Source organism: Eleutherodactylus coqui, chromosome 1 (genome assembly GCF_035609145.1).
Source record: "Eleutherodactylus coqui strain aEleCoq1 chromosome 1, aEleCoq1.hap1, whole genome shotgun sequence".
Lineage (NCBI taxonomy): Eukaryota > Metazoa > Chordata > Amphibia > Anura > Eleutherodactylidae > Eleutherodactylus > Eleutherodactylus coqui.
This window is the reverse complement of record NC_089837.1, coordinates 494894777-494921224: the sequence shown is the minus strand read 5'-3', so window position 1 is coordinate 494921224 and position 26448 is coordinate 494894777. Positions and strand designations below refer to the sequence as shown.

Here is a 26448-nt window from a genome sequence, read left to right as displayed (position 1 = left end):
GTGAACACTTATGCAACGCATTACTTTACTTTTGTTTTTTTTTTCCCGGTTTGTTTCCCAGTGGCATTGTACAGATAACGGATCCCACTGAGGGTGGAAATTAATCTGAAATAATTCACTTTTGTCGTATTTTCTTTAACATGACAAAAAACTGACATTTTAATAAACCTTTCATATCCAGTGGAGCTTCAGCTCACCTAAACAATAGCTGTTGGCTGATCAGTCGCCTGGTCTGAAGTCGCAGCCATTCATACTTGAACCAATTTGCACGGAGGTCCCCCTACGAATGATATGTTGGCAAACGACTAATCAACAAGCGCTCTGGGTATAAACAATCAAGCGACTGTCGTTCGCACACATTTTTGAGCGAGTATCTGAATGACGGTTGCTCCGTGTAAAGATGCCCTTAGTCCGTTTTTGCTAACCCAAGAGAAAAGTGAAAAGGTTTTAAAATTGCTTGCTTAAAGGAAACCTGTCACCACTGTCCCACCCCTAAAGCTAACTTCAATGGCACTTCTAATCACTTCTAATGACCTTTCTTTTGCTAATGCACCCATTTACCTAGTTAATTAGGTTCCAAAGTTATCCCGCACTATATGCAAATGAGCAGAAAAGAGTCCTCTGGTGGAGAAGAGTCCTGGTGATTCATGAGCCAAACTCGCCCCTTTCTCTTGATAGGCAGGATTTCCTGTGTAATGGGATGTGGTAAGCTACTTAGCATGAGAATGAGGTTAGCTCATGAATCAGCTCAACTCTTCTCAGGGAGATGACTCCTCTCTGCTCATGATGACTTTGAAGCCTAATTGTGGAGGTACGTGGGCTTTTAGTAAATGATGCCCGACACTTGTTTCCATGCATATTAGCTCCCATGCACCTGCATGGAAGCTAGTAGTGTTAGCTTTCAGCGGGAAGGCTGCAGAACATTTCTCTCCTTCTCTCCCCCACCCCTCTCCATTGACATAACAAAGCAGACGTTCAGTACTGAATGACCGCTATTTACACTGAACGATGAGCAATCAGTTATGCAGCATAAACGATGGATGATGAGCAGATCGCTGGTCTTCAGTGTGAATAGCGGCCATCCAGTACTGAATGGCCGTTTAGCTTATGTTGATGGAGAGGGGCGGGGGAGCGCAAGGAGAAAATCTCCTGCAGCTGCCCAGCCCCCTTGCTGGCCGTTCTGTGAGCGAGCTAGCACTACTAGCTCCTGTGCAACAGCACAGGAGCGAGGACACACAGGGATGAGCATCGTTTGCCTGATAATCGTCCCGTCTAAATGGACCCTAATGAAGAGGCAATGAAATCAGTTTTAGGGGTGAAATGGTGATAACAGGTTCCCTTTAAAGCAGTATTCCCATCTTGGACTTTTATGGCAAATCAACAGGGTATACCATAAAAGTCTATTAGATGCGATTCCCACCTCTGGGACCCACACCTATATTGTGAATGACGCCTGACCACCCCCAGACTGACTGTATGCAGTGATCGCTGGTGGTGGGGGTGTTTGAGAAATAGCTGCACGGGCTGTCGTACTCTGTTTCTGTACCTTCCATAAAAGTAGAAACAGTGTAGCACAGCCCGCTCGACTCTTTCCATGCTCCTGGGCACCCTAGCCACAGCGTACAAAGAGCTGTTCTCATCTCGGCATATTGGGCCAAAATGGGAATATGACCTCAAATTTACATAGCCTTTAAAGGGATATTCTGGAGGTGGGATGTTCCTTTAAGCTTTCATACATCCACTGGATGGGTGAAGACTGGTAGATCAGTGGGGGTACAGCGTCCAAGGAGCGGGCCCACAGCCAAGGAGATAGCGGGGTAGATAAAGACCTTGTCGCGGGCTCTACCATCTCCTCCCCTGGGGGTAGCTCGGGACCTGACCAAGTTACCCGAAAGTAACTGGAGGTTACCTGTAGTCGATTTGTCACACGTAACACAATTATTCCGTCCTCTGCGGTGAAACTTGATGATGGAATAAAGTAGTCCACACACAGGGAACTTTCTGGACAAAACCGGGAACGGTCGGTAATGTCCATTTACTGTAACTTGATAACGTCCAATTTACATCAACGATGCTGGCACAGATACAACTAGATAAAGCAGTGCAACAGAAGGATTCTCTAAGTATTCTGGACTATCCACAGTCCAAGTTATCTGTATGATCCCGCTCCTGGTGACTTTCCTCTCTCTTATTCTCTACCGGTCAATATTCACATTACTTACGCCTTTTTCTCGCCAAGCAGCCGTCCTTCTCTCTCACTCAGTGCTTAGTGGTAGCACCGGAATATCCTGGGCCCAGGCCAAGCAGAAGGGAATTGCCTGGCTTCCTCCATTCTCTCCTCACACAGACCAATCAGTGTCTGTGTGGCTCACTCAGCACAATTTCTCTCTCTGACTCCTCACTTGCAGACTCGTCAGAAGAACTCCTTGCACTGCCACTCTTTGCAAGAACACTTGCTAACTAACTTGCATCCCCCTTGCAAACATATATATAAAACATAATCCCATGACTCACAAAACGATACATTTTCCAGACATTTACCCATTCAATCCTGCAGAGGTGCAATACACATAATCCAAATGTATACTAAACATAAGACACTGACAAGACAATGACACGAGACAGACATATAACATTATGGAGGGGCCCCACTAACCCTGGGCCACTACAGGGGTAAAACCGCTCGGGACCCCTGAGAATGGGGGGTCTCGTTTCCCCATTCCCCCTCACTGTGGGCTTGTATTGAGGAGGAGATTGAATGGAGCGGCGGTCACATTTATTTTCAATAGGACTGCTGGAGACCACCAAGTATAAAGCGCTCGGCTATTTGTCAGCCAGCATTCCATTAAGTGACATCACTGCGGATGGGAAGAGCCATCCAGAAGTAGGGAAGAATGTGGAAAAGGGACCCCCTGTTTTTGGGATCGCTGGGTGTCCCAGCAGTCGGACTTCTACCGAAATATCCGTTATCACCCATCCAAAGAAGTCCCGCCTCTGGAATACCCCTTTAAATTGAGATAATATGGTTCTGGATGTGACGCTTTTCCAACAAGTTGATGCCTGATTTGCCTCAATCAATGGAACACGAAATGTCGCCATCTCGGACACGAAGAGATTGCTCCTCATGCCCGGTTCATGTGAATTAGAACATAACGGAGCAGGAAGAAGATCAATCCGGGATTACGAGAGCTCTTTAAGTATTTTACATCTAATGCTTATTTGCTTTCCATCTGCCAAGCTGCACTTTAAGACGACATAATCCAGCAAGTGGCATAAAATGCCGCTGGATCCGCCGCGCTCTCCCTACTAATACGCGGACAGCTGTTTTTCTCTCTTGTAAACTAATCTTTAGCTGGATAAGCACCAGAGAACCAATAATTGTACAGTATACAGTCATCGCTTCTATAGAGAACAGGCCAGAAGAGAAACAGGTCACGTTATTACAGGCCAACCAACTTTCTGGAAGCCAGATATGAAAAACAGATGTGCCGAGACGACGCCGAGACTTTCTATTTTTCCACATAGTGTCTTTTTATTTTTTCACTTTACTCGCTCTCGGGCGCAGGGGGAGGGGGGCGTATTTACACTTGTCTCTATGGAAAATTGTGAACTGGATGCAACCTTCATAGCTATAAAAACCTTGGACTTTTCTAGTGACGAGAAATCATATCTGATTCATTAGATGAACTACTAGTATTGGACGGAGCTGCGCAATATATAGAAATGCTTTGGATTCAACACGTTGCCGGCTCCTGACCCTGCAGAAAGATGTTTACACGTCGGATGCTTGTGGTCACTTATAGTTGGAGCTTTTTGTAGAATACGAGTTATTTCTGTCCAGAAGAACAGCAGCAGTGACACCCAAGAAGTTTACACAGGTTGCCAAATAAATGTCATCTCACAAGCGTCAGGCTGGCTCACGGTTTATATGGACCCTTACGCGACAGAGTCACAGTGGGCCCCCTTAGTCATTTACAGGCACCACTCTGCACCCTTGGTAAGTAATTTATAGGACCTGCTCTGCCCTCTTAATATTTTATAAGCACCATTTAGCCCCCAGGGTCACTCATGAACTCAATTGTTCATTTACAGGCCCCACTGAGTCACTTATAGGCTGCATTGGGCTACGAGTCATTTATAGGCCCCTATTGTTCTTCCTGAGAAATCAATAAGGATGCTCCGTGTGCAACCTTATTAACAAAATTATTCCCCATAGCAATTAATAGACCCCACTGTGCCCTCTGAGTAATTTATAGGCTCACTGTACCCTGTGATTCATTTTTGTTCCCCACTGTGCCCCCTGTGTAATTAATAAGGCCATACAGTGTCCCTTAAGTAATGTATAGGTGCTAATTTGCCTTTTGAGTCAATTAGGCCACTGTGCCTGCTAAGTAATTAGTAAGGCCCCATCATGTTCCCTGAGTCATTTATAGGCCCCACCGTGCTCCTTAGTAATTAATAAGGCGCTACTTACTTTGACAATAAAATAATAAACTCACCTCCTTCACCTTTCACAGTGTTTTCCATCCTCTGCCTTGGCCTACGGTAGATGTTGTCCTCAGTATCTTTATTTTAATGCTCTGGGCGCCAATCGCGCCACGTCAGTGGTGACCTTAGGTCCCCTTTCACATCCTACCAGTATTGTCCCATACTCAACCACCATACCCTCCGGAATTGTATTCCATTTAGTCTAGGCCTGATGTTTTCACTCCTTGCTTGGTAAAGGGCCATACTGCCCGAAATGTTGCTTAGATATATTATGAACATCTGATATACCTGTAATAAAGGCATTCGCAAACTTTTACATATTCAAGAAGTGCGTGCAATCATGGCTTTTGCCTGTTGGTTACTAAATGGGGAACCCATTTCTGTAATTTACTTTACCATAAATATGCAAATTTTAATAATTTTATCAGCCCATAAAAACAATTAGGGCCATAAAACTAACACATAATGTAAAATCGCTAAAAAAAAGTGTCTGGTCTTTTAGGACTGAAACACTCTGGTCCTTAAGGGGTTAAAGAGAGTAGAACCAATTATTTAGCAGCGATGTAGACTGAGAGTGACTTGGGGCCCTTGGGCTTTGAAGAGCATGGGCCCTTTAACAAATCATATTGCCATGATACGCTTGATTTGAGTTAATGCAAATCAATGCATGAGAAGAGCACTTATGTCTTACATTTGAAGTAGAGTGCTCCAGCAGACCAGAGAGATGTGGGTCGCCCTAGGCATGGGCCATTCAACACTGCACTAATGCCCACATTTCCAGTCCTACCATAGGACCATAGTAAACTCAGCATCTTATCCATTATCTTCATACTTGTTTGCGTCTTGGAGAAGTGAAGAGAGACCCTAAGCATCCATGCCTGTAAAAACCAAGGACCACTTCATGCTCTGTGCCAGAGGACAGCAGCACATAAGACACCAGGACATCCCGAGGAACAGGCATTGTTGAGCAGACATCTGGCTTTTTCCTCTCGTCTGTGCAGAACTTGCTGAGAATGACACACAGACTCGGCATAATGAGGAAATTTACAGGCTCAGCATAATCACAATGTCACCTTGTATGAAGATGGGAACATTTCATAGCAGCTTCACTAGCAAGAAAAAACTTAAAGTGAATCTCCAACTCTGTTATTTTTATATCTGTGCAGATTAAGGCCTCGGTCAGAGGAGTGTTTTTTCTTTTTGTGCACATATATGTGCAAAAAAAATGCGCTCCACGAATGTGCAAAATGTGCGCGACCGAAGCTCTGTGCTACTGGAGCAGCTGTGCTTGTAGAAGCGCAGCTGCTCCACGAAGGTCCCCTCATCACTGAACACTGTGTCAGCTCTGTTACAGTGTTCAGTGATGATGGGACTCCCTGCGGGCACGAAAGAATCCCCTGCCACAGCTGTGACACTGTGGCAGAGGACCACGACGCTATCCCATTGCTTTCAATAGGACCGGCATAGCTTCTGCCCCATTGAAAGCAATGGGATGAAGCCAACCCCTGCAGCGATGATTTTCGGGGGGGAGGGCTTGAAATATAAGCCATATCCCGAAAATCATCCCTAGCTGTTAAAAAAAATAAATAAATTAACATGCCAAGAAGCGTCGTCTGGCTCTTCTCCCTGTCAGTCTTCATCTGTATTCTGGTGGCCGGGGATTGAAAAATCCTCACCTCCAGAAAGCACTACCTCTGATTGGCTGAGCGCTGTGACCAATCAGAGGCACCGTCTAGCCATTCATTGAATGACAGCTGAGTGTTACCTGTGATTGGTCACAGCGCTCATGCAATCAGAGGCAGTGTTCAGCCATTCATTGAATTCAATTGAAATCAATGAGCTTTTAGCACCGTGTATTATGTACGTGAAAAATATATGCGCAATATGTGGACACGTACAACTGTATGAGTGAGCCCTTAAATAGGACAATCCAGTGAACTGAGCAGCTTCCAAATAAGCCTGGTCATCGATGATAGACTAGCGGGGGCCAGGATTTCACTGCCAACCTTGTAAGGTTTGCTGGTGCAGCGGTGTGGAGAGTATACCGAGAATGGTGTGATCAAGGAAAAACATCCAGCGAAAGGGGATCCTGTGGATGAACATAGCTAGTCAATGAAAGGGGTCATAGCTGTTACGGCACTCTGCCCCCCAAGCGCCAAGTGGGATGCCCTGATCTTCCCGCACCCCACTGTCCCTGCCTACTTGCCTCGGCCCTGGCTAACCCCAGGCGGACAACTGGACGGCGGTCCCTGCCCTGGCTAGGGACCTGGCGGCTGACAAGCAGGAAACTACCTAATGGGGGGAACAGAGTGCCGACAGAGGAGGCAGATGAATCAGACCAACAAAACTTACAAGGCTGGAGATGGAACTCACAGGCAAACTGGCAGGGTGCTGGATAGCAACTAGTGCTGACTGGGCCAGACTAGATTAGAGGCAAACAGAACCAACAAAAACAGACTGAGTAATAGGGGACCAGAGGGAGCTGACCGACAACTAGGGACTGGCTGAGGAGAACCGCAGACAGACTGGCTAGGTGCATGCAGAACCAATAACTGGCAGTGAGCTCAGTTCACTGCCAGTCTTTTAACCACAAGGTTCCGCCCAGGGGCGGAGAGTGGGAGGAGGCAACTCCACCCACTGCTGTATAAGAAGCACAGAGGAGTGCGGGCGGCACCCTACGGGCGGGCACGCCCACGCCGCCGCCCACTGGCCAATCCAAGCTGCTGGGATGACCTCGACACAGGGCTCCAGGCTGCTGGAGCCGACGCCGGAGCGACGCGCGCCGGCCGCGGGACCCCGTGCCGCACTGTATGGTAACAATAGCATAATGTCAGGAATCGTTCTGGCAGCGATGGTGCTTCAGCTAATGTGTCTAAACCCATACCTCGTCATTCCTTATCACGGATGGGCTATCATAGCAGACAAAAAACTCCAGCATCATTGTGTCTAAGGCAAACAGAAAGGTGAGACTCCAGGGGGAAAGAGCACTGAAATTGTATCACTGAGCAGCAGAAAAACATCTGCTGGTCAGATGGATCCAGATTTCTGTTGCACTGTGCAACGGGGTCAGAATTTGGGGCAAGAAGCAAGAATCGATGACTCTTCCTGTCAGCTGGTGGAGGTGGTAGAATGGTTTGGGGAAGGTTTCCTTGGCACATCCTCCGATACTTGTGGATGGCCACCACAATTAAAGGGGTTGTCTCGCGGCAGCAAGTGGGTCTATACACTTCTGTATGGCCATATTAATGCACTTTGTAATGTACATTGTGCATTAAATATGAGCCATACAGAAGTTATTCACTTACCTGCTCCGTTGCTAGCGTCCCCGTTGCCATGGTTCCGTCTAACTTCGGTGTCTTCTTGCTTTTTTAGACGCGCTTGCGCAGATGCATCTTCTCCCTTCGGCTGGTCTTGGAAGCATCGGCGTTTTGGCTCCGCCCCCTTGTACGCATCATCGCGTAGCTCCGCCCCATGACGTGTGCCGGTTCCAGCCTCCTGATTGGCTGGAATCGGCACATGACGGGGGCGGAGCTACGCGATGACGCGAAAAGGGGGCGGAGCCAAAACGCCGATGCTTCCAAGACCAGCCGAAGGGAGAAGATCCATCTGCGCAAGCGCGTCTAAAAAAGCAAGAAGACACCGAAGTTAGACGGAACCATGGCAACGGGGACGCCAGCAACGGAGCAGGTAAGTGAATAACTTCTGTATGGCTCATAATTAATGCACGATGTATATTACAAAGTGCATTAATATGGCCATACAGAAGTGTATAGACCCACTTGCTTTCGCGAGACAACCCCTTTAATCGATGTGCTTCTGATGGCCAAAGGAACTCCAACATGCTACTAGATTGATGCCTCTAATGGAGTGGCCATTCAGTATATGTCCATGAATATGACATAGACTAAATAGATATTTGGAGCTCTACCACAAAATTGGCGCTCTAACCAACAGAAAACTAGATAATCAAATTAATCAAGACATAATTGTAGATGTGTTTAAGTTAAAAAAAAAAGCAAAATGTATTAAAAAGTGGACAATCCCTGTCTAGGCCTTCCTCAAGAACTTTTTGGCCCTTTGGGTAAGAAGTTTTGGTGGCCCCAGGACACATGGCGGGTGTTAAGGCCCATTAACATGGAACGATGATCGCTCAAAGATCGCTCAAACGACAGTTTGAGTGACAGCTTTGAGCGATCATTTTGCATAAACTATTAAGTAGCTACTCAGCTACTTAATAGCAATTAATTGTGCAAATGAAGCCTTAGCTGAATGTAGTTAATAGCCTGAGGGCTATTATCTGCATTCAGTTCCTTTGTTCTCCAGCGGGAAACAATGCTATCAGCACTACCAGCGGAGAACTGCTGATAAGGCCGAATTACGATTTTTAGGTTGGCCTGAATTTAACAATCAGCTAGCAGTGCACGATGGGCGCACATTTAGACACAACGATTATCTCTCAAACTATCGCTTTTTAGTGATTTTTGAGCGATCATCGCTCTGTGTAAATGGGCCTTTAGTGTGGAATATTTTGCTTATACTTTTTGCTCTTTATGAAGATTACACGTTCGGAGATTATGTGAGGAATATGTGGACATGAAAGAAGTAAAGCTTTATGTAATGTAAGCAGCGTGTGACAATGAGGGACGGGTAATGCTTGTAATTAATTTAGCAAATCACAGGGGAGCTGGCAGCCAGACTTCCTCTCTCTAGTTAGTCATAATGAAGTAACACAGAATTTGGCAAATGCTCCTATCAGATGTGCGTCTGTGAGCCATTATTTAGGGAAATGAGTTTAATAACTGTCTAAGAAGTGGACTACAGAGGGAAGAAGAGGAGAAGAATGGTAGGATAGATAGATGGACATATAGACAAACACACTGAATGACCCCTTTATTAGAGACCCCCATCTAGTAGCACGTTAGACTTCCTTTGGTCTTCAGAGTACAGCAATTCGTGGTAGTGCAGATTCCACTATAGTTAGCACAAGGCCACTTCAGGCCTTGTGAACGGTAGAGACTGTTACACTTACACCTATATACAGCTTTCGTAAGGGCCTCAACTCAATATAGTTGATGAAATCGTTCTGCAGGAATATCGGCCCCTGTGGACAAGAAGAGTATTGTAGTTCACGCAGTAGTATTAGCTGGAGGTGCTGACATGTTCTGACCAGCTGTCAGGAAGGGTTCATCCATTCATGCTGCTTGTGCCAAATTCTGCCCTCCCATCATTATCACCTTCCTGAAATCTGGATCCATCTGACCAGGAGATGTTTTTCCGCTGCTCAGTGATACATTTTTGTGCTCCTTTGTCCGCTGGAGTCTCATCTTTCTGTTTCCCTTAGACACAATGGTGCTGCAACTGGTCGTCTGCTGTTATAGTCCATCAGTAATAAGGAATGGTGAGCTGTCCGTTCGGACATGTCAGTTGGGGCACCCGCCTTGTATTCTTGACCGTACACCACCTGTGCCTCAGAACAATGTCTGACATCCTCCTCTGATCCCTGTAGTTGATGAGTTGTTTCCATCTAGAGGATCCCCTTTCACTGGATGTTCGTCCTCTATCACACCATTCTTTGTATACTCTCCACACCGCTGCACAAGAAATCTGCAGAAGATTAGCAGTGAAATCCTGCTACCGGCTAGTCTAGCACCGATGACCAGACATCGCTAGAAGTCACTCAGATCGCTAAATTTTCCCATTTAATGTTGATTCATTAGATAGATAAATAGTAGAGATGAGCGAGCATACTTGTTAAGGATAAATACTCGAGCGAGCATTGCCCTTTTCGAGTATCTGCCTGCTCGTCCGCAAAGATTCTGGTGTCGGCGGGGGTGAGTGGTGGGTTGTGGGAGCAAGCAGGGGGGAGCCGGGGGGGGGGGGGGGGGGGAGAGAGATCTCCCACCTGCTCTCCCCGGCCACCCCCCCGCCGGCACCCGAATCTTTGCGGACGAGCAGGCAGATACTCGAAAAGGACGATACTCACTCGAGTATTTGTCCTTAATGAGTATGCTCGCTCATCTCTAAGAGATAGAGAGATAGATAGATAGGAGATAGATAGATAGATAGATAATTATTAGATAGATAAATAGATAGATAGATAGATATGAGCTAGATAGATAGATAAGCAGATACGAGATAGATAAATATGGTATAAATAGATAGATATGAAATAGATAGATGTGAGATAGATATTAGATAGATATGAGATAGATAGATATTAGATAGATATGAGATAGACATTAGATATATAGATAGATAGATGAGATACATATTAGATAGATAGATAGATATTGGATAGATAGATAGATATGAGCTAAATAGATAATATTAGATAGATAGATAGATAGATAGATATGAGAAAGATAGATGTGACATAAATATTAGATAGATATTAGATAATAGATACAGATATGAGATAGATCGATAAATAAATAAATATGAGATAGATAGATATGAGCTAAATAGATAGATATGAGATAGATAAATAGATAGATATGAGAAAGATAGATGTGAGATATAGATAGATAGATATGAGATAAATAGAAAGATAGATATGAGATAAATAGATATGAGATAAATAGATGTGAGATAGATAGATATTTGATAGATATGAGATAGATACAGGTAGATATTAGATAGATAGATATGAGAAATATATGAGATAGATAGATAAATAGATATAAGATAGATAGATGTGAGATAGATAAATAGATAGATATGAGATCTATAGATAGATAGATATAAGATAGATAGATATAAGATAGATAGATGTGAGATACATAGATAAATATATATTAGATAGATAGATAGATATGACATATATAGATATGCTCCATATCATCCATGCTCCTTTTGGAAATTTTGGCAAATGAGAAGATGGAAAATTCCTCTATATTGTCATTGTCACAAGATTTGTTAAAAGGTCTGACATTGACTTGCAGGAATGCTGCCTTCCTGTAGGTGGCGCTGCAGAGGCATTGTTCCATCTTCTTATTCCCATAGTCTTCCTCGTGTGTTCCTGAATGAATGTGGGGCACTAGGACCATGGGCTTTCCATTCTACATCAATCAGTAAGACCTCGTCCATGTTGCCGCCGGCACTAGGACCCGTGGCGGCAAGCAGGTAATTGAGCCGTCGGCTGTAGGACCCGGCGCGGCTCGCACATTCCTCTCATTCCAGTGAATGGGGCTGCTGGTTGGTGCAGAGCGCTGAGTGCCGCACACACTGCTCGCTGTGCCGGGACCATGCTGAGCCCCCCGGCCGCCCGCTGCCCTCCCTGCACCCAAACTTTCTGCATGGGACTCGTGTGACAGGTAAGCAGCCTCCCCGTACCTCCAGCGCACTCTGCAGAGCCTGCAAAGTAGTGTGGTGCCCGGGCACAGGACGGGGGCACGCTGGCATCACATTACTGGCACCTCTGACCTGCTGCCAGGCCGATCACTACCTGAGGGCACTGCTAGGGGCAAACAGTCAATATGCAGGGTGATAGATTGTAACATCTGACTGGTACACTGCCAGTATATGTGTTATGTATCACTGTTACTAGTTGTATCCCCCAATTATGTATCACTGTTACAAGTTGTATCCTTCTGTTATATATCACTATTACTAGTTGTATCCCTCTATTATATATCACTGTTACTAGTTGTATCCCCCAATTATGTATCACTGTTACTAGTTGTATCCCTCTATTATATATCACTGTTACTAGTTGTATCCTTCTGTTATATATCGCTATAACCAGTCGTATCTCTCTATTATATATCGCTATAACCAGTCGTATCTCTCTATTATATATCGCTATAACTAGTTGTATCCCACTATTATATATCGCTATAACTAGTTGTATCCCTCTATTATATATCGCTATAACTAGTTGTATCCCTCTATTATATATCGCTATTACCAGTCGTATCTTTCTATTATATATCACTGTTACTAGTTGTATCTCTCTGTTATATATTACTATTAGTAGTTGTATCTCTCTATTATATATCGCTATTACCAGTCGTATCCCTCTATTATATATCGCTATAACTAGTTGTATCCCCCAATTATGTATCACTGTTACAAGTTGTATCCCTCTATTATATATCGCTATTACTAGTTGTATCCCTCTATTATATATCGCTATAACTAGTTGTATCCCTCTATTATATATCGCTATAACTAGTTGTATCCCTCTATTATATATCGCTATAACTAGTTGTATCCCTCTATTATATATCGCTATAACTAGTTGTATCCCTCTATTATATATCGCTATAACTAGTTGTATCCCTCTATTATATATCGCTATAACTAGTTGTATCCCTCTATTATATATCGCTATAACTAGTTGTATCCCTCTATTATATATCGCTATAACTAGTTGTATCCCTCTATTATATATCGCTATAACTAGTTGTATCCCTCTATTATATATCGCTATAACTAGTTGTATCCCTCTATTATATATCGCTATAACTAGTTGTATCCCTCTATTATATATCGCTATAACTAGTTGTATCCCTCTATTATATATCGCTATAACTAGTTGTATCCCTCTATTATATATCGCTATAACTAGTTGTATCCCTCTATTATATATCGCTATAACTAGTTGTATCTCTCTATTATATATCGCTATAACTAGTTGTATCTCTCTATTATATATCGCTATAACTAGTTGTATCTCTCTATTATATATCGCTATAACTAGTTGTATCTCTCTATTATATATCGCTATAACTAGTTGTATCCCTCTATTATATATCGCTATAACTAGTTGTATCTCTCTATTATATATCGCTATAACTAGTTGTATCTCTCTATTATATATCGCTATAACTAGTTGTATCTCTCTATTATATATCGCTATAACTAGTTGTATCTCTCTATTATATATCGCTATAACTAGTTGTATCTCTCTATTATATATCGCTATAACTAGTTGTATCTCTCTATTATATATCGCTATAACTAGTTGTATCTCTCTATTATATATCGCTATAACTAGTTGTATCTCTCTATTATATATCGCTATAACTAGTTGTATCTCTCTATTATATATCGCTATAACTAGTTGTATCTCTCTATTATATATCGCTATAACTAGTTGTATCTCTCTATTATATATCGCTATAACTAGTTGTATCTCTCTATTATATATCGCTATAACTAGTTGTATCCCACTATTATATATCGCTATAACTAGTTGTATCCCACTATTATATATCGCTATAACTAGTTGTATCCCACTATTATATATCGCTATAACTAGTTGTATCCCTCTATTATATATCGCTATTACTAGTTGTATCTCTCTATTATATATCGCTATTACTAGTTGTATCTCTCTATTATATATCGCTATAACTAGTTGTATCCCTCTATTATATATCGCTATTACCAGTCGTATCTTTCTATTATATATCACTGTTACTAGTTGTATCCCTCTGTTATATATCACTATTAGTAGTTGTATCCCCCTATTATATATCACAATTTCTATTATTTTTAGCTGTATCCCTCTATTATATGTATATATCGCTATTATTAGCATTACAATCTGGAGTATACTATATGTAGTATTATATGGTTGCAGGCATTGGCACCGCCTATCTTCTCTTAGCGCTTGTTCGCACGAGTGTATTTGCGTAGCATATTACACGCACGATACGCAGTGAATAGAAGCCGCTGATTTCAATGGGTTTGTTGACATGAGCCTATTCTTTCATGCGATCGAGTGGCTCAAGCAGTTATTACACGCTCAGGTATTTATGCCTCTTCGCCATAACTTTGCCAGCTGATTACCAGGGGGAGAAGAAGTCGGCCGAGGGTCGCGGGTCAAGTGAAGGAAAGCCGGGACAGTTCTTCTATAAGGTCCCTGATCAGATTATTTATCATGAGTCTTACTGTAATATTTGACCCCATAAATAGTGGGGTCCCCAAGTGGATCATCGATGAGGGCTACCGACGTGAGTAACAGGATGCACCTACTGAAATGGTGAAGAGGTGGCAGAAAAACGTTGTGAATTCGTTGCCTTGGTGCAACATGTAAGCCACACATAGGTGAGGGAGGTGATGGGTATGACAACTGGCATACTTTCATGGATCACTATGCGCCAGTAGTGTCACATGAACAAGTCAGCTCTGCTACATCAGTATGACTTTCCTTTCCTGCTGTGCTGTTTAGCATCGCTTGGACATATATGTTCGAACTGCACCACATAGAAGTGATTTGCTTTCATTCATCCGTTAGCAAAGAGTTTGCTGGTGACATAGAAGCAGCAATGCTTGGTTCATGCCGCTGCTCGGTTGGCAGATCCTCACACGCTGGTGTCAGCACTGTTTGAGAGTCCGCAGATGGGGAGAAGCATTGGGTGTCAAGTAGGATGTTGATTCCTATGTGTAGGTGTTTGGCGTCAGAGCTGCTGCCCCGTGCCAGGGTGTCTTGACTTTCACACTTTTAAGTAAATGCCTTTTGATAGAAGTCAATGGAATATGTGATGGTCCGCTGCAACACTTGGAGGGATCTCTGGTATTGCAGTCATGATGAGTTTCACACCTCAGTGCTAGTCTACAGGCTGTAAAGCTACGCATCCAGCAGGAGCCAACACTGCAAATAGTTTGGGTTAAAAAAAAAATCTACCGTTTTGTGTCTACAGCTCCTATGCAGAATTGTATATCTCCATGGTTACAGACTACAAACAAGCCTTGCGTAGTCTGATCCTACACTTATACTCCCAGTGCTCCCGACTTCTCACTATGGGTGCCTTCACACTGGCAATAAAATTGCGTGATTTTCGGGGGATGATTTTCAATGGCTTCCTTCACATTTGCGATGTTTTCACCCATGCGATGTTGCAAGAAAGAAAAAATCACGGCATGCCCTATCTTTCTGCGTTTTGCGCCTTTTTAATCTCCCATGTTTTCCTATGAAGCCTCATTTTTACCGCATCGTGAAGCAGGAACTTCGCACATTTTTAAAGAACCCAGTATTTAAATTGGGTCTATTAACATGGGCGATGCCGCTCCTATTTTTGGGCGATATCATCCGTTCTTCCCTGTAGGAGCAAAAAAAAAATCCAACCCTACTGACATGGCATGTGATGTACATGCGATTTTTCTATTTTTTGATATTGACACAACATGCGACTTTCACACACATGAAAATCGCAGGCGAAATTGCAGGTTTACAAGTGCAATACCGGTCTGAGTTTCTCAGGATTTTTATGGGCGCCTACACCGAAAACAAAAAACATTAAAGGGGCTGTCCCGCGAAAGCAAGTGGGGTTATACACTTCTGTATGGCCATATTAATGCACTTTGTAATGTACATTGTGCATTAATTATGAGCCATACAGAAGTTATTCACTTACCTGTTCCGTTGCTAGCGTCCCCGTCGCCATGGTGCCGTCTAATTTCAGCGTCTGTCTTCTCCCTGGTGAATGGGGCCGCTCGTGCCGGAGAGCTGGTCCTCGTAGCTCCGCCCCGTCACGTGTGCCGATTCCAGCCAATCAGGAGGCTGGAATCGGCAATGGACCGCACAGAGCCCACGGTGCACCATGGGAGAAGACCCGCGGTGCATCGTGGGTGAAGATCCCGGCGGCCATCTTGGTAAGGTAAGTAAGAAGTCGCCGCAGCGCGGGGATTCGGGTAAGTACTAAACCTTTTTTTTTAACCCATCCCTTGGGTTTGTCTCGCGCCGAACGGGGGGCCTATTGAATAAAAAAAAACCCCGTTTCGGCGCGAGACAATCCCTTTAAGCAAATGCATTATTGCTGGTCGTTCAGTTGCGGGCAGTTTTTACGCTAAGGCTGGGTTCACACGGGGCGGATTCTCGACGGAAATCTCGCGGTTTGGCCGCAGCGAGAAACCGCGAGATTTCTGCTGGGAGAACCGCTGCTTCAAAACCCGCGGCGGTTTTGAAGCAGCCCGGCCGCTTGCTCTTCCGCTGCGGCTGGCGCTCCCATAGAGGAGAGCGCAGCAGCAGCGGAAGAAGAAAAAAATTGAACATGTTGCGGCCAGCAAATCCGCACTGCAGCGAATTTGCTGTCCCGTGTGGACGAGATTTCTGAGAAATCTCGTCCACATGGTTGGCTAATCCCGGGATTAGCGGCCGCATGCGGATTTGCCGCGGCGAGATTCCGGACGAAATTTCCGCGGCAAATCTGCCCTGTGTGAACCCAGCCTAAACATTATCGTTCAGATTCACACAATCCAGTTATAATCTGAGTGATCATTGCTCCATGTAATATTGCCCTATCCTACAGCTTAAAGGGGTTTTCTAGGCATTTCCCATTGAAGATCTGACATCAGGATGGATCATCAATAGTTGGTCGGCTGTGGTCCACCATTCTGGATCGCCGCCGATCAGGTGATTGGGTTTCCAGTGACAACACTACAACATACAGTATATGGAGCAGAAGCAGATCGCTCCGCCCCCTGGGTAGTAGCCGGTGCTGGTCATTGATTTTAATGAGAACTTTACCTCAATTACCAGCACTGCCCACTACACAGAGGTCGGAGCTAACTGCTTCCACTATCTCCAGTGTCGTGGTGCTGATACCGGAAGCCCAATCAGCTGATTGTCCGGTGTCTCGAGCAGCAGACCCCATCCAATCAACTATTGATGACCTGTCCGGAGGATAGGTCAACAATAGTATTTGCCTGGAAAACCCCTTTAACACTAGTATATAACATGCAGCCTCATTTATAGAGATCGGAGACCCCTTTAATGTATATTACAGCCCCCAGATCTGCCATATCCTATACAGATATCTTGGAACATAGACATTGTGATGCTGAGCTTACTCACAAGTGTAGGCGGCTCGGTGTGATGTGTCATTGACGCAGTGCCCATTGGCATCTGTTTACTGATAGTAAGTAGGTGGTTGGCAACCCTGAACAAGACTACAATATAGTGTAAGTGGATGACCCCATTATAAAGCTTGTGAAGGGCGTATCTAATATGTGAATCACCCACTTTCATAATAGACGCATCAGTCTTACTGTACATCCTGTCCGCAGAGATACTGGAGCTGCCAAATAATAGTACAGGAAGAAGGATTTGGGGGCAAGAGCTACTTAAAGCAGTTGTACCAAGATCTAAAGTTATCCCCTATCCACAGGGTGGGGGGGGGGGCAATCGTTTTTAAGAACACCGTGGTACTCAATAATTTCTATTGCTGACACTGAAATGGGTGGAGCGGCGGTGTGGATGTGTGGTCTTCACTCCATTAGTGCATGGGCTGTTGGGGTCCCCGTTCTTGGGAATAGACCACCACCGATTATAATGATCCCTTCCCCTTTTATTGGGGGGTAACTTTAGGTCTTGGAACAACCCCTTTAATCTCCCTTTTGCCGTTGATTGCCTTCCATCCCCTTTCCATAACCCTTGGGTGAAAGCAAACCAGACTTGGCTACTTTCTTGTTAGCAGTTGAACGGGTGTCATCTCAAGTTCCTCCAGAAGAACTTTGCGACTTTACACGGAGCAACTACCATTCAGGCAGTCACTCGGAAAAGTTGTTGAAGTCTATGAACGACAGTCGTTTGATTTGCTCTTACCCCGAGTGCTTACTGTTCATTATTAGTTGTTGGCCAGCATATCGTTCGTAGGAGGAATCCCCATGCAAAGTCATTCGTGGTCGGTCAAGTGTGAACGACTGTAACTTTACACCAGATGACTTTTGATGAACCACCGACTATTTTTTCGGTTAGCTGAAAAGAACTGACTAGCGACCGATGAGCAAATGATCGCTCGCCACCCTGTCGGTGGCCGTGTTTACATGGAGCGACTGCCGTTTGATTTGTTCTTTCGAGGGACTGTTTGGATTATAGTCATCCCCTGTAGAGGGCCGATCTCTTCGTTTCCATTGACTGGACTTGATGCACTTGGACATGGTTCCCAACTGAGTTGGGTTCAGAGATGTAAACCCGCCTCGGTAAGTTGCACATACACAAAATAAGAGGACCCTTAGACCTCCTCAGAGTTGACAATAGAGCCCTGCTGGGACATTTGCATGGACATCCCCTAGTAGAGGACATGCTTGGACTTGTGTCTAAGGGGATACAAAAGAGCCGGCTTCCTCTGTCTGTAGGCAACATCCATAGTTGTGGTGTTTGGTCCACAGTGATGTAACGGACAACCTGGACACGTGGTTCTGCGCTACAATGGAACGTCACTTACCTGTGGTGGGAGACTTTATATGGTAAGTGATATGTAGGCTCCACCCATAGGAACCCCAGGCAATCACTTAAAGCCTCCGTCACACGAGCGTACCCGTATTTGCATGTGCATTAGCGAAGTGCTTCTGTGGAACGGACAGGGCTTTTTTTTGCATGTGCAACGGCATATTTTGATGTATTTTTTACGCCCACATGAATGATTTTTTTTTTTTTTTTGCACCGATCGTCTCCCGATCTTAATTGGTGTATTTTAAGCCATTCACACGGGCGCTGCTGAGTGACTGTAAAAAAACGACACTGTAGCGATGGCGAGCAGCGATTGGAAGAAATGCTCAGAATGGCAATTAAATGCCTAACTAGCAGGGTTGTACGCAGGTAACTCCCTCTCCCTCCCGTTTTTCCAACTGCCATAGAAGTCTATGGGAGCTTTCTGTGTATCACTGTGAAAGATAAAGCAAGACCTATCTTTTCACGTACTGTGCAAAAAAAAACAAAAACGGCGTTTTGTGTGTTTTTTTTGCCCCCCCGCTCTGCTCTATTCCTGGCGATGGCTGGAAATGCTGCAGATTGACGAACTGGAAAACGCCCATTCCCTGCGTATTTTGATTAAACCGCGTATTCGTTACTTGCGTAAATACGCAGCGTATTTATGTGCATTAAGAAAACCCAAGAAATATCATTGATTTCTCGCGTAAAAACACATTCCGGGCTTATTCACACGAGCGTATGCGTATATATGTTCGCGCGTACGCACCGTATAGTTGCATGAATTAATTATTGACAAGCTGGAGTCCCCATGGTAATTGGCGTATTTGAAGCCATTCACACCGGGCGCTGCTGCGTGAATGTAAAAAAAACACGTAGAATCAATTGCAAGCAACGATCGTCAGAAATGCTCGCGATAACAACTAACGCCTAATGATGGCGAGCCGTCGCAGGTAACTCCCTCCCCCTCCCTTTGTGCCGTAGATGTCTATGGCAGCGTTCTGCGTAGCACAGCGAAAGGTAGGGCAAGACCTATCTCTTAACGCGCCTTATAAAACTGGTGACCGAAAAAGATCGAGCAGGTCCGATTTTTTTTTTTTCCCTGCTAATATTTTGCGCGGAAAAAACGCGTTCGTCTGAATGATGTCATTGAAATCCAATGTATCGTATGGTTCGCGTTATACGTGCGCAAATGCCTGCGCAAATACAGCCGTCTGAAGGAAGCATTGGGCTGATTTCACACGAACGTACCTTTGTCCCCGTTATAATCACAGCCGTATAACAGACCGGAACCTTCTCCCCACGTAGCGAACAACACGTGCGGGAGAGATTGGTGGCCGCTGAATCCCTGCCGGTGAAGGGATTCCCCTCATTCATGCGCAGCTACGCTCCCAGCCGCCGAGCATAGTTGCGCCTACTATAGTGTAAATAAGCGCTCAGAGCGGGTTCAGATGAGCGTGAATCTCTCCCCTTGTCCGGCCGTGATGATCATGAAATACGCAAAGAAATTAAGGGGTTCACGTACTTTTGCGCATTTTACCGTACTTTTCCACACTACCAGGCCCTTTCACATTGGCGTGGGACACAACTGCGCCAGGACGGAATCGACTGAGCAAAATCGTGCAGTTAGGAGAGCGATTTCGTGCGGACCTGGTGCCTTGGGTGCGCAAATACGGACAAAAATAGAGCGTGTCATGTATATTTGTGCGCGTGTGAAAATTAAGCGCAAAAACGCATAATGTGAGGGAACCAATTTAAATAAATGGGTCTGCTGTCTGTGGTTTGCCCAAGCGATTTTTTTTTTTCTTGTTTACACGAAAACGTGCTCCAAAGCGCTCATCTGCCGCAGCCCTTCGGCAGAGCTGGATTCCACGTGCGGAATCCGGCTTTGGCAGCAGGGGCGTCCGCACGTACCTGCTCTGTTGTCGTCTTTTCTGTACTGCGGATGGAGATGGCGGCTCACCGTTACATATGCGCAGTGCAGATTTTTTTTTTCAAAAATTTTTTGCCCTGCGCCTTCGCGAGGTGATGATGCGGAATCTTTCCACAACCTGTTCGCATTTTGATTGCAGGCGGGTCGGACGGCTTCCGTTGACTTCAATGGGAGCCATCCATGTGAAGCCTGCATGAAAATGGAGCCTGCTGTGATTTGTCCTCCGCAAGCGGAAATCCCAATTGATGGAGAAAGCGGTGGATCTCCATAGGAAGTAGCGGGCAGTATTCGCTGTAGATTCGTGGTGCGGACGCCGACCGCGGATTCCGACGCAAATATCCGCCTGCGTGCGGGAGGCCTTAATATTCGTCCAAGTGAAAAAAGGCGGCTCATGTGAACAAAACTATCGAAATCAATTTGCTCTATTTCCGGTTTGATCCGATTAAAAATCAGAATATTCCTGCATGAAAAAAGCCCTAAAAATGCAAGGAAAATGTTTAAAAATCATTCTGTGGGCAGAAAAAAAATGGGAATGAAGTCTGAACATCGGTGGAAAAAATCTGCATCTGGGAAAATTGCAAATCAGCGTCTTCCTGTGGAGCGCGGGCGACGTTGTGCTGCGGGCAGTCGGTACAGTAGGGGCATTCTAGATAGACGGAAGGAAGCGGGAGGACAGGATACGGGAAGCAGCACACAGCAGCGCGCTCCTCTCGCCCCGTACTGCAGCAGTAAGTAGAACCTATTGTGTTGGGGTCCCGGGGTTCTAGTTCCGTCTTCACGTGTGTTCTATTGTTACCGCGGCGACATTTGTGCAGAAAACATCTGGACGGTATTATGTAGCAGCGGAGAGAGGCAGTGCTGGAGGTTTAACCCTGCGAGGGACAAAGACTCCATCACATTGGAGAGTGATCTGGGGGGGCAATTACTTTCTCATATGGATGTGGGTTAACTTTTTAAAGGCAAGTTGCTTGCGGGGTCGCCCCCCCCCCCCCCATAGTATATGTAGGAAATGTTTCCCAGCACTGAGAGGTTGCATGTAAGCCCGGTACGCGCTGCGGTTCTTGCACGGTAACCTTATACTCGGGGTAGCGGTCTCACTACCGGCTCAGGAGGACGGCACGTCTCCATAGTCTAGGTGATCACTAGCAGAGTCACTTATATGCAGGGATATTCCTGCATCCACAGTCAGCCTTTTACTGAACATGAATTGGCTGATAACTGATAACAATAGATTAGATTCAGCTGCACAGAAGATGCAGAAGAGATGGGCTTCAGGTTCGCCATCTTTTAACCTCTTCTCACGTGTTCGCACGTGAAGAATACGTTTTGTATTATGCACCACGGGGATTTCCGTGCAGAAAAGACGCGGCGAACGCAGTTTAAGCTAAGTAGATTAGATTTACGAAAACCCATCTGCACATTGGGGAGACGATCTGCAGATGGTCGTGTGTGAACCTCACACGACCATATGCGCAAAAGCGCTCGCCGCAGCATTACATATAGGTACATGAACAATGGAGGGTGAGATTGATTTTCACGCGTGTCCGTTGTGTTTTGCGCATGCAGGGCCAGTTCACACTCGCGCTGTGCGACTCACCCTTTCTGTGGATTAAAAGGCTAATTAGCCTAAGGAGGTCCAGATGTGTTCTTCTACCTACCTTAGGGCAGTGTTTCACGATTTCCCTTGTGTATTTGCGCACCTCCCATAGACTTCTACGGAAGCCTTTGCCAAAAACACAAGAAAGTAGAGGAGGTCCTACTTTTTTCAGCGTAAAATGCGCTCATGAGAACGAACCCATTGACATCCGTGTGTTCGATTCTCTCTGTTTTGCTTGTGCAGATTTTGCATGCGCAAACATGATCTTATAATTAAGGGGTGAAATCAGTAGTAAATCCATGGAGAATCTGGCTATTAGGGCTCATTCACACAGGCGTAAGCGCATTTCGGTTGTGTAAATATACGGAAACGTGTATTTTGCTCACTTTCGCGAGTTGTACTGGCTTACTTGCACACACAAAGTGCGCAGAAGAGCCCGGGTTTCCTGCATATCGACTGTGTTCAGTTCAGGCCAGCGGGAAAACCGAAAACCCTAGCGCTAATGTGAACACGTGAAAATGTTATCGCCAATTTATTTCAGATCTGCTGCGGACAGTGCATCCTATGTGGGTATACTGAGTCTAGAGGTATCCTTAGGGCTCCCGCATGCGTATATTCGCTTGCGGGAGCATGACGTGATTATGCTACATAACTGCGCTGCTTGCTGTACTTTTTGGCGCAGCCAGGCCGGTTCTGGGTGTGTCCTGCGTCATTTTTGAACCAGCTGAACAGCCTATTTAGTCCCCGGTGTTATCCATTAACATCATGTAACTGCGCAATTTTGTGCGAATGGGGAGCGCATTAGTGCATTCCCATAGACTCCTATGGTGGTTTGGGTGCGCAAATGTGTACAAAAATAGAGCAAGACGTGTATTTTTTCACCTGATGGAAATGCGTGCGCCGAAACGCTGAATGTGAGGGAAGCCATTGATTCCTATCGTCAGCGGTTTGCACGGAATCACCCGTGTGAAGGACGGGCACATAAGCATGGACTACCACCCAACTATCAAAGCCGTTCTATGAATGGAGGTGGAGTGGCGGAGATCGTTCTGGTCAGTTGTACTTCCAGTCACAGTCTACAGGAGTCACCTAAACATCAATCGCTCCTACTTACCCGCCTGATAGTCGCTTGGTCGTTAGTTCTGCTGAACGCCAAGTGACTCCGACATACAAGCGATTTCTCAGTGTCCTGACACAGTACGATTATCGCATGAATTCCCTGTTTTCAGTGAGAATTAGGGTGATAATGGCCTTCTGTATAGGTGCCTTTATGGAAGTAGTCTCAGCTGGAATATATAGGCAACCCCGATTCCAGTTGTTTAACCGCTTTGATGCTGCCGTCAATAGTGAGCGAGGTACCGGAAGGAAGGCGGCTGCTCCGTCGATCCATGGCCTGACTCTTACAATGGTGCCAATGAAAACTACAACAAAAACAATCCTTCATACAGCTGAGCCGATGGAAAAATAAAGCCTCCGAATGTGGTTAGCAAAAACATACAAAAATCCCTGCTTCCTGAAGGTCCATACCAGGCCGAGTCCTTAAAGGGGTTGTATCACAATTACAGGTTACCCTCTATCCACAGGAGAGGGAATAACTCGATGATCGTGGGGTCTCACTGCTGGGACACCCACCGATCTCAAGGGCATTGGTCAATTGTCAACCCAAGTGAAAGGGCCTCAAGGGTAAGTTGTGAGCTGTAATTCTCCACTAGACCAGAGGTTCCCAAACTTTTTTGTTTTCCACAGACCCCTTGCCTACCTAAGGTATGCCGCACACAACCCGGTCAGATTCCACATGCAGGAGCCCTCAGTGGGATCCGCCCCTGTGCCTAGCTGGCATGCACCTGTCATTTCTTCTATTTTTCCATACTGCGGATGGTCCGCACGGCTCGCCGTCGGACATGTGCAGTACAGATGGTTTTTTTTTTTTTTTTAAAACCGCTGCTTTTCCTCAAAAATGTTGATTGCGGAAGGGCCGCGGGTCGGACAGCTTACACGGAATTCAAAGGAAGCCGTCCACGCAGAATCTGCTTAAAAATAGAACAAGCTGCAGTTGCTCTACAAGCAAAAAATGTTGATTGATTTGCGCTCATCTGCAGGAAAAAGCATTTTCCAATATCGTGTTATGGGCGGTATTTGCTGCAGGTTCCGCAATGCAAATCCGGCCTGGTATTGAATTTTCCTTAACTTATTGAAGTCAGACGGGCTTTCCCAGCTGACTGCGCTGCTCACTTTAATAGCATTTTTTTTGTAGAAAGGACAATTGTAAAAAAAAAGAAACATACAATTTTTAGTCAGATCTTTATTGAAAAGATACAAAATGCAAGTAAATATTTGGATTTGGGACGAAACAAATCATAAAATGACTCCACAAATACTGCTGATAATGGGCGGGACGAGCCGGACGCTCCGATAGTAATTGTTCAATATTTGGCTTCAGATTAGTGAGGTATCGTCTCAAATCTCCACATCCAGGGATTCGCAATCGCTGTTTTTTTAAAGAAGATTGGCGCCGCGCTAAACCCCTTACCGCGAGGCATGAAGATGGGAAAGCTATCAGAACCTTTCTGGCGATAGTCCATAATGCAGGATAAGCAACAGGGACGGCGCGATACGTTGCTGCCGGTATGAGAACTTGTAAGAAGTTGCCCATGACCAAGACACACCACAAAGCAGATGGGTATAGTTTGCATAAAATTTATTGGGCTCTGGCGGATCATGTGACTGCGATGCACAGTAGAAACTTTATAGGTAAATTAGCGGCTGCACAGGTCTGTTGTGTCCATCGCCGGAGCCCAAGGAGTTTTGCGCGAACTCTACTATTATATGAACTATCAGAGGTCAGTAATGCCTGTGCCTATTATAAGTATTCTGTACACAATCTGTGGAAGGTGTATTATGCCTAAATGGAGTCTGCTCACATGGACCCCCATTTACATCTCTGCACCCCCAAATTTTTTCTTGCTGAGATAGACCCCAGCAATTCACAATCGACCCCGGGGAATCCATATAGACCCCTTTGGGAACCACTGCACTAGACAAACAGACAATGCAATATAGTTGAATATTAGCATTGTCCCATGAGAGCAATTCTCAGTTGGGTCACTTAAAGCGACACTCATGTTTTGGGATATAATTCTATCCCGAGGCGAGGAAGGGTGGCATATAATAACAGCTGTTGTTTTTCCTGTCAGCCCTTCAATCTGCTGATAACTTGTCCCGTTTTTAGCCATCCAAGATGACCACCCCAGTCTTCTGGCTACCTAATACCCACAATGCATTAGTAGTGTAATACTGTACTATACGCGCTCTCAGATTGCTTCATGTGATCAATGCTGACCAATCACAGAGTAGTACCTTAGGCCTCTTTCACACAACCGTATGCGGTTTTAGGGTCACCTGTACACCCCATAAAATCACACGAATGAAGAATTGCCGCGATCAAATCCCAAACTTTAGTCACGTATTTTCTGTCCTTCACAAGGGGCGGCTGCTGTGTATCGGCAAAAAAATACGCTACAGTGCGGAAATCCCCCATTGATCGTCAGAAATCCCCAGAATGACTGCTAATGCTTAAATAGAGCCAGCTGTTCTCTTTTTGGGGCATTGGAGGCTTCTAGACTCCCTCCCTTTTTTTCCTGCTTCCATAGAAGTCTATGGGAGCTTCCTGCGTATCTCGGCAAAAGATAGGGTATATTTTTTGATATAGTGTATAAAATTGTCAACCGTGATCAGCAGTTTCAAAGCGCTCTTTAAATTTAGTGCTCACTTCGAAAGACGGTCTTTCCAATAGATAATAGTGGAGTCCGGAGCAATGTGACCGAGTAGACCATGTCCTAACTGGGCATATGGATAGGGGCTATCTTGCCAGGGTGACACCATCTAATAAAAGTTCCTTCAAGGTCCAAAAACTCTTTAGAAGGGCACACCAATTGCCCATATGAGCACTGATCAACGAGGATTGCCTGAACAAACAGCTGCTGACAAACGGGAAAAGATCTAATCAGCCTACAAGCGAGTGTGCCTCGACAATGGCTAAAAATGAATGTTCATATGAACATTCATTAACTCAATCGGTGGCCCGTATAAATGGTCCTTTTGTAAAAAAAGATTTGGTACCGTGTCAGCCAGTAGAGCAAAATGTGATTGTTCCCAGTAAGAGAAACCAAGTAATCTTGTAGATATGATACCTTTTAATGGCTTACAAAAATACATGATGTTATAGTGAGCTTTCAGATCCTCTCAGACATGTGTGTGTGTGTGTGTGTGTGT

At 45.1% G+C, this 26448-nt stretch overlaps 1 protein-coding gene across 4 annotated transcripts in view; it reads left to right on the top strand.

The window, feature by feature from the left end:
- Nucleotides 1–26448, top strand: part of AMOTL1 (angiomotin like 1) — a 132876-nt gene that overhangs the window by 38944 nt on the left and 67484 nt on the right. Inside the window, exon 1 of one of the 4 annotated variants that reach the window (XM_066586804.1) lies at nucleotides 11681–11801. The exons of the other annotated variants lie outside the window; for them this stretch is intronic. The gene's annotated coding sequence lies outside the window, so the exon portion shown is untranslated. Of the gene's footprint in view, nucleotides 1–11680; nucleotides 11802–26448 lie in introns of those variants that run through there. 4 annotated transcript variants of the gene reach the window in all.